This window comes from Babylonia areolata, chromosome 23 (genome assembly GCF_041734735.1).
Source record: "Babylonia areolata isolate BAREFJ2019XMU chromosome 23, ASM4173473v1, whole genome shotgun sequence".
NCBI lineage: Eukaryota > Metazoa > Mollusca > Gastropoda > Neogastropoda > Buccinidae > Babylonia > Babylonia areolata.
The window spans coordinates 24,991,890-25,001,617 of record NC_134898.1 but is presented as its reverse complement, the minus strand read 5'-3'; the positions used below and the strand labels follow the sequence as shown (position 1 = coordinate 25,001,617).

General features: G+C 41.3%; 1 pseudogene; it reads left to right on the top strand.

The window, feature by feature from the left end:
• Positions 1-5,904: 5,904 nt before the first annotated feature.
• On the top strand, positions 5,905-6,017 carry LOC143298385 (5S ribosomal RNA; annotated as a pseudogene).
• Positions 6,018-9,728: the final 3,711 nt, after the last annotated feature.

The following is a 9,728-nucleotide window of genomic DNA, read 5'->3' as shown; positions in this document are numbered from 1 at the left end:
TGAAACTCAGCATCATGGAGACTGAATAGTCGGACCTGGAGCAGATTGCTGTGATCGCTTGTGCAAACCGGTGTGGTGCCCCAGAATGACCCTGACCTCAAGTTGTCTCCGTGGAGTCATTCTGCGGAAGGAAGGACCGAAATAACTCCAGCGGGGAGTTAGCCCAGTTATTGGTCTCGACATTAAAATCTGATCAAATTAGTTGGAAACATCAGCTCGTTTATTGCTCTCAATATCAAAATCTTATCAAATGAATTAGAAAGCACTAATTAGTACATTAATAGTGAACAAAAAAGGGTGGACGTGTTTCGCGGCATTCCCAACACACTTGAAGCTTGGTCCTAAAAACACTCCTTGATGAGACACTTGGTCCTAAAACACTCCTTGATGAGGCACTTGGTCCTAAAACACTCCTTGATGAGGCACTTGGTCCTAAAAACACTCCTTGATGAGGCACTTGGTCCTAAAACACTCCTTGATGAGGCACTTGGTCCTAAAAACACTCCTTGATGAGGCACTTGGTCCTAAAACACTCTTTGATGAGGCACTTGGTCCTAAAAACACTATTTGATGAGGCACTTGGTCCTAAAAACACTATTTGATGAGGCACTTGGTCCTAAAAACACTCCTTGATGAGGCACTCGGTCCTAAAAACACTCCTTGATGAGGCACTTGGTCCTAAAAACAGTCCTTGATGAGGCACTTGGTCCTAAAACACTCCTTGATGAGGCACGTGGTCCTAAAAACACTCCTTGATGAGGCACTTGGTCCTAAAACACTCCTTGATGAGGCACTTGGTCCTAAAAACACTCCTTGATGAGGCACTTGGTCCTAAAACACTCCTTGATGAGGCACTTTGTCCTAAAACACTCCTTGATGAGGCACTTGGTCCTAAAAACACTCCTTGATGAGGCACTTGGTCCTAAAACACTCCTTGATGAGGCACTTGGTCCTAAAAACACTCCTTGATGAGGCACTTGGTCCTAAAAACACTCCTTGATGAGGCAATGTAGGCTAGTATCTTAAAAAATGTTTTTGCTCCTACAATCAAAACCAGGTTAACTCCACACGAACACGAATGGAGTATATTTAGGGCCAGCCAAAAAATAACTCAACGGGGAGTCATTTTTGGGCAGGCCTACTGGAGCAGAAATAACTTCCTTGCGGTCTTCTGGGGACATGGGATGGGATCATTCTAGTTCTCATCCAAAAATGGACAACTCCGGATTTATCTTGGTTCTCCGACAGGAAACATTTGGAAAAGTGGTTGGAGTTCATACGGGGAACTGGGTGTAGTGAATAAAATGCCCTGTCCTGACGTAACCCCAAAGGGAGCGTTACAGGGCCGGCCACAGTGATTTTCTTCTGTTCGTGATTGACAAGAATTTGGTCCTGTGAAAGATGTGTTATATGTTTGCGCCTGTGTGCCACTAGACGGTTCTTCTTTTATGAATATTGAGACAGATGGTATAACAAAGTTGGAAGACTGTTTCATTGATAATGCGCTTGAACAGAATGATTTATTTATAATTTCATCAGGTGACCTGAATGGCAGGACATCCAGTGTACCACGGTCTGTGACAGATGAACAGTTTGTCAGTCTTACGCATTCAAGTCATCCGTTTAACGATGGAAGGTGCTCACAAAATCAAAGAATAAAAGGATACAGTAAATCTTTATTGAATATGCGCAATGCCTTGAATTTATGTAAATCTTATTTTGAACAGCATGTGTCATGGCGACCGTGAAGGACGCTGCACAGACACTGATGATTCCGGAATCAGTGTAATCGATTATTTTTTCGTATCAATAGAGCTCCTCTACATTGTATTTGATGATTGTTGTATAAACGTTTTGGAATATATGAAAACTAATCATTTACCAAGATATTTCTCTGTTTCTTTTCCAGAGGATAATGTACTTTGTGTCAACCATTTTGATGAAAATATTAAGTAGAAAAATATGCTTGGAACCCAGTTAACTTTGAAACATTCATGAACACTGCAAATTCGGAAGAGGCTGTTATCGATTGGATGAAGCCATTCAAGTAATTGACACCGATATTGATTTAGCATTGAATATGTTTAATGATTGTATTAAAAACGTAGCTATTTCTGTAAAAGAGTAATTTCCCTCAATAGGAAAATGAAAATGAAGATAAGTACGACAAAGAGTGTGACTGAAAAAAAAAAAAGAAGAAAAGAGGATTAATGCATGCAGCTTTTATGAAATACCGTCATACTGCAGATGAAGAGGATAGGAACCCATGCTTAGCTATGTTCAAAGAAATGAATATAAGAAATTACTAGCTAGGAGAGCTTATAAAAAAAACACATCAAAACAGAAAATTTCATTAATTTTTTTTCGATACCCTTTTCGACAACTGTATTTTTCCCGGATAACTGGACTAAATCTATCACAAATCTATTCCACACGAAAAGGGCTGTCAGTGAACCTGGGAATCATATGGGTATTTCGTTATGTGACACAAGTAATGATATTTACAGAGGTATCATAAACAGAAGACTCCAAATATGAACAGAATAAAGTAATTCACAGGGGAATGTCAGGCTTGTTTCAAAAATAGGTTAATCTACTATTGACCATTTACATACGTTACTAGTGTGTATATAGAGACAGTTCAGTTTAAATCCAAAGTTATGTGTTGCCTTTATAGATATTGAAAAAAGCATTCGACTCAATTAATATGAATTTATTTCGATCCATACTTTTGAAAAATGGTGTGAAAAGGAAATTATTTCGTTTTTTCAAAAGATTGCATGACAATGTTAGAACGAGAGTGAGATATGGAGCCGTATACTGTCTCGTCTCCGTATATAAAATGTTCTGCAGGTGTGAAACAAGGGGATGTTCATAGCCCACTTCTTTTCTCTTTATTTATTAATGAACTTGTCCTTAAGATAATAGAAAATGGAAACACAGAGTGACAATTTCAGCAGATGTTTATGAATTGTTTATTCTTTTATAGACATATTCTTTTCCGAGACAGTTATAGGACCCTTAATACAGTAAAACAGTTCAATGCGTGCTTCCTTCTCCTTGGGACTAAAGGTTAATGTGAATAAAACTAATATCATTGTTTTCAAGAAGGGGGTATTTGAGTAGCAGAGAATATTGGGCACACATTGGACATGTACTGCCAGTTGTAAACATTTATAAATACATAGAGATTTACATTCTAACTATGCTTACTATTTTGTTTTACAAATGCAAGCAGAGATTTAACAAGAAAACATAAGAAAACTATCATAGCGATAACGCAGAGGCTATGTGGTTTAGATAACAAATCACCCAAGCTCTTCCTGACATCCCAAATGGCTGATACTATCCGAAACCAGTGTCTTTATTTGTAAAAAGCGTTTAATGTGAGAGAAATCGCGATGACATGATTTTTTCCTGAAAAAAAGAGACAAGATTGAAGATGTCTATACACATCCTTTTACAAGGGGCAAAGGCCTTTGCTGAATAAATCATTCGAATTCGTCACTGGGTCGGCCGCTGTGTAGTCCGTAAACGGACTAAATATTGCCCTAAAGTCAAGAGCACATGCTTCAGTCATGTGACAATCAGTTAAGCATATACTTTTTGACTGTGAATTGATGAATCCTTACCTGCACGAAAGTGTGTTTTTGCATTCATTATTAGTTGTTTCGCTGGTTAGATTAATGACTTCTCTTTTACGAAGTCCATTTCTCTAACTGTATCTATATATTTATTTCAAACTTCACCCCCCATTTATCCGGTTTCCCCCAACTCATCATTCACCCCTCCCCCTCCTCTTGTAAACGACAATTCTCTAATGTATACATTTATTCTCTAACGAAATGTCTTCAATCACCGATATGTGTGATGAGACATTAAACAAAATGTCTCATTCTTCCTCCACCGTGAGGTCAGAACGACGCATGGAGTCGTTTTGGTCCTGGGATTTTGTTAGGATTTTTATGGGAGACGGCATGCGATAGGGCATGTCGAATCCACGAAAAGAGTCCGTGCTTGTTTAGGTGACAGGGAGCACTTGACATTTAACCAGCAGCTGGGCATGTAATAGATGCAGAATGTAACAGAGCAACGACGAAAATTGATTGATCCTTAGAGAGAGAGAGAGGGGTGGGGTGGGGGGGACATGGGGGGGGGGGGGGGTTGGGGGGGGGGGGAGGAGAAAGGTAGAGAGTGAGAGACAGAGACAGACGCAAGAGGGAAAGTGCAAATCGGGATTGCAGTGGGGGAGGCCCAGAGGGACAGCAGCCACATTTCACTCGGAGAATAGGGATCCATTCTGTCAAAGAATGAAATACAACACAGAGGGTGGAGCATCTCCTGCATGGTAATGATATCGATGCCTTATTTTCACTGTCAGAGACTCGCCTGCTTCTCTGCATGCTGATGTGTGACATTAGGATGAAGTGACAGGTGAAGGGAAGGAGAAGGAAAGAGAAAGGCAAGAGACAGAGACGAAGAGAGAACACTGCTTCCTGTTAGTCAATGTTACAAACAAACCAACAAAAAAATTTTACGAGAAGTATGCCTTTAACATAACTATAGAATATGACAAGTTTGTGTAAAAATGGGCTCTTTATACATGTTTAGTACAAGATTAAGCTATACAATGCTACCTTGGAATTATACCATTGAATATGTATTGTTTTGCGGTTGTGGACTTGTCAGTACTTACTTTGAACTTAATCATGTGTTTACCCTATACTTTCTAATGCACGAAAATATATGAATTTTGTATCTGCAAACCTTTGTCTGAATAAAAGATATTTGAAAAATAATTACGAGAAGTCGCAGAGACAAGAAGTATGCATTTTCACAGAGATATTGTATGACCGTCAGTCGCGTCCCACTATGACATTCGGACCAGCAGAGGAGGCAGCTGCTTTCCTAACTATCTGGACGAGAATTTGATAATAGTGGAGAGTGTCTTGCCCAAGTTACACTCCGAAATGATGTAGAGGAAACACACAGAACATCTCACCCAGTGGCGTGTATTGTCTGCTTCAGTGATGGAAGAAGATTGCCAACGAGGCCTGACCTGCATGTAGATTCTCTTGCTGATCAGGACACAGTACAGTGCACTGTCACACTTCACAGCACCCTCCATCGCTTCTCTCTCTCTCTCACTCTCTGTTTCTCTCTCGTCGATTTTATTTCTTTTTAATATTTTTTCTTTGAAGTGTCTAAGTGATGTACACACACACACACACACACACACACACACACACACACACACACACACATATATATATATATGAAAAAATATATATACATATATATATGGTGACAGTGTTACAAATATTTCTTTAACTCTCTCCATACGAACGGCGAAAGAGACGACGTTAACAGCGTTTCACCCCAATTACCATCATCAAAATATTGGAAGCGGAAGGCTCTTATACTGAAGAGGTGAATGTTGACAAAGAATACCACAGTTCTGACGACGGAAGCTAAAGGTTGGGTCATTGAGACACCCACTGGACATCTGAGGGGTCTGTGTAGAGGAGAAGAGAAGACTGGTCGTACTGAGTGAGTTAACTGTAATGTCTAAAACTGTTAGATCTTGGAGAGTATTGTAACCCCCTTGTCAACAGACCTTTGCAGGCAATGACAACAACAACAACAACAACAAAAAAAGAATTCAAGTTTCATGTTTGTCTCTCACTCTCTATCGAGCACGCGCCAACATGCGTGCACTTACATAATGATAATAATAACAAGCGCATTTATGCAGCCCTTACCTTGTGGCTTTTAGCGCATTTTACCATACATGTGGTATGAACAAGACACAATAATATAATGAAAATGTTAAGATACAAACCCGCTAAATACTGTTTCGCTGTTTCGAAAACAGAGTAACATCACTCACAGCACACGCATCTCGCCAATACCACGTTGAAAACACCGGTTCTGGTCCGATCACCGAAGTTAAGCAACGTCGGGCCAGGTTAGTACTTGGATGGGTGACCGCCTGGGAACACCGGGTGCTGTTGGCATTCCTTTTGCATGTGTGGGTGTATGTGTGTCTTCATGTTTTACATTTATTTGCTCATTTATCATCATTGTTGTCTTATTTATTTATCTATTTATTAATTATTATTATTATTATTATTATTATTACCCCTTTTTATATATTATAATTATTATTTATTTATTTATTTACTTATTTATGTACGCTTATCTATTATTTATTCACCCCTTTTTTTCTGAAGGCCTGACTAAGCGCGTTGGGTTACGCTGCTGGTCAGGCATCTGCTTGGCAGATGTGGTGTAGCGTATATGGATTTGTTCGAACGCAGTGACGCCTCCTTGAGCAACTGAAACTGAAACTGCATCTCGCACCCCTTGCCCCCCCACATTGATGCTAACACACGCACAAAGACGGTCTAGCGGTGAGAAAGATCTATGGTTAAATATTGTTTGAACAGTACTTCTTGAGATTAGATTTGAAAGATTTTCTGATATCTTATGGTAGAGATTTCCAGAACCAAGGTCCGTAGTGTACGAACATTCGGAAACCATGGGGATTGCGTCTGTAACGCGAGAACGTGCGTCTTTCAGATGAAGAACGCGGGCCAGAACGAGCTGGTCTGTGAATTTTCACTGGGTCAGAAAGGTACGATGGTGCAGAACCAGTCGATGAATTGAAACATATACACACTATTTTGAACTTTACTCTCTCAGATAGTGGTCAGCCAGTGTATTTTACATGGAAATGGAGTACACGGTTGCTTGCGAGAGACTTTCAGGATCAAATGAACAACGGAGTTTTTGGACTTTCTACAGAGGTCCTGCGACAGAAGAAGGTAACCCTGTTGATAAATAATTGTAGGAATCTGTAATCCGGAAACAACGCATGAAGTGACTGATGTTTTTGTTTCATCAACTGTGAGGTATATCCGGATTGAACTTACTCGTTTAAACTCGTAAAAGGCAGTTTGACAAACTTGAAAGATAACTGGAATTAAAACAAAGTAAACAAGCACACACACTCGAGCGCGAATATACAAAAAGGTCACCGTCGTGAAAAGAAAGAGACCAACAGACTAACGAATAAAGAAGCAGATCGACAGACTAACCAATAAAGAAACAAAGAAATCTGCACGCAATGTAAGGACAAGCACGACACAAAACTGTAACAGTACGCAAATTAGAAATTTAAATTCATTCTCTTGCTCCTCTTTTTCCCTTTTTTTTCTTCTTCTGTTCTTGTATCTGTCTCTGCTCTGTCTCTGCTCTGTCTTTGTCTGCTCTGTCTCTGCTCTTTGTCTGCTCTGTCTGTGTCTGCTCTGTCTCTGCTCTTTGTCTGCTCTGTCTCTGCTCTTTGTCTGCCCTGTCTCTGTCTCTGCTCTGTCTGTGTCTGCTCTGTTTCTGCTCTGTCTTTGTATCTGCTCTCTCTCTTCCCTGTCTTTGTCTCTGCTCTGTGTGTGTCTCTGCCCTGTCTCTGCTCTGTTTCTGCTCTTTGTCTGCTCTGTCTCTGCTCTGTCTCTGCTTTGTCTCTGCTCTGTCTTTGTCTGCTCTGTCTTTGTCTCTGCTCTGTCTCTGCTCTGTCTTTGTCTGCTCTGTCTCTGTCTCTGCTTTGTCTCTGCTCTGTCTTTGTCTCTGCTCTGTCTCTGCTCTTTGTCTGCCCTGTCTCTGTCTCTGCTCTGTCTTTGTCTCTGCTCTGTCTGTGTCTGCTCTGTTTCTGCTCTGTCTTTGTATCTGCTCTGTCTCTGCTCTGTCTTTTTCTCTGCCCTGTCTTTGTCTCTGCTCTGTCTCTGCTCTGTCGTTGTCTGCTCTGTCTCTGCTCTGTCTCTGCTCTGTCTTTGTCTCTGCTCTGTCTCTGCTGTGTCTCTGCTCTGTCGTTCTCTGCTCTGTCTCTGCTCTGTCTCTGCTCTGTCTTTGTCTCTGCTCTGTCTCTGCTCTGTCTCTCCCCTGTCTCTGCTATGTCTTTGTCTCTGCTCTGTCTCTGTCTCTGCTCTGTCTCTGTCTTTGTCTGCTCTGTCTCTGCTCTGTCTCTGCTCTGCTCTGTCTTCGTCTGCTCTGTCTCTGCTCTGTCTTTGTCTCTGCTCTGTCTCTGTCTCTGCTCTGCCTCTGCTCTGTCTTTGTCTCTGCTCTGTCTCTGTCTTTGTCTGCTCTGTCTCTGCTCTGTCTTTGTCTGCTCTGTCTTTGTCTCTGCTCTGTCTCTGCTCTGTCTTTGTCTGCTCTGTCTCTGCTCTTTGTCTGCTCTGTCTCTGCTCTGTCTTTGTCTCTGCTCTGTCTTTGTCTCTGCTCTGTCTCTGCTCTGTCTTTGTCTGCTCTGTCTCTGCTCTGTCTCTGTCTCTGCTCTGTCTGTGTCTCTGCTCAGTCTCTGCTCTGTCTGTGTCTCTGCCCTGTCTCTGCTCTGTTTCTGCTCTTTGTCTGCTCTGTCTCTGCTCTGTCTTTGTCTGCTCTGTCTCTGCTCTGTCTCTGCTCTGTCTCTGCTCTGTCTTTGTCTCTGCTCTGTCTTTTTCTGCTCTGTCTTTGTCTCTGCTCTGTCTCTGCTCTGTCTTTGTCTGCTCTGTCTCTGCTTTGTCTCTGCTCTGTCTTTGTCTGCTCTGTCTCTGCTCTGTCTCTGCTCTGTCTCTGCTTTGTCTCTGCTCTGTCTTTTTCTGCTCTGTCTTTGTCTCTGCTCTGTCTTTGTCTGCTCTGTCTCTGCTTTGTCTCTGCTCTGTCTTTGTCTGCTCTGTCTTTGTCTCTGCTCTGTCTCTGCTCTGTCTCTCCCCACCTCCGCCCCACCTCCCACTCCCCTACATCTCTCTTTTTCACATTCTTCCTCGTCTTCTTTTGCACATTTACACGGTTTGTAGAACAGCGAGATGGAAGACAAGTCTTCAGCATTGCACTGTTAGTCCTTGTGAAATAAGAATTGTGCTTTTTCAATCTCTCTCCCCCTCCAACACACACCCCTCTACCCTCCCACCTCTAAACGTTGACAGCTCTCAGTATGTTTTTTTAAATTTTATTTAAAAAAAAAATCTATTTTATCGAGATATCTAAGGAATCCACAGGGGACGAAACTGCAGTCAAGTCAGGCGTACATTTGACTCTCCTCCTCAGAGAGAACTCATTTGGTCCGGTTGCCCTCTTTTAAGAGTTCAACCTCTCCTCTTTTTGCCAAATTCCCTTTTAATTATTTTCATGCACATATTTTTGTCTTTAAAAAGTCATTCTTCGATGCCGAATTTTTCAGTTGTACACTCTCACTTGTTTTCCTCCACTATGAAGTTGATAAATATCTATCTATCTATCTATCTATCTATCTATCTATCTATCTCTACTCTATTTTGTAGGTCGCTGACGTGGTTGCACCTTCTGATTTATACTCTTGGACATGGAAACTGCGGTAGGTTGGCTCTCTTCCTAAGAGAAAACTAAGATGGCACCAAGTCGTTGTCTTTTAAGGGCCCAGCCTCTCCTCGTTTTGTTGTACAAATGGTTCGGTTTGTTACTGAGGGTTTTATTGATGTAAATGTTTTTTCTTTCTCTCTTTCTGGTTTAGCAAACTTTAGCCTAGAAAACTACATACGGTGATAAAAAATGATGATTATGCTGATTTATGATGATTAATTATGATAATGGTTTTGATGATGATCATCAGGAAATGCTAAGATCTTCTAGCTGAGTACAGGCAAGTCTGCTGATGTTACGAGATAACATGAACTTCCTGCATATGAATTCACCCAGTGTTGTTTCGCGCCAAACTATGC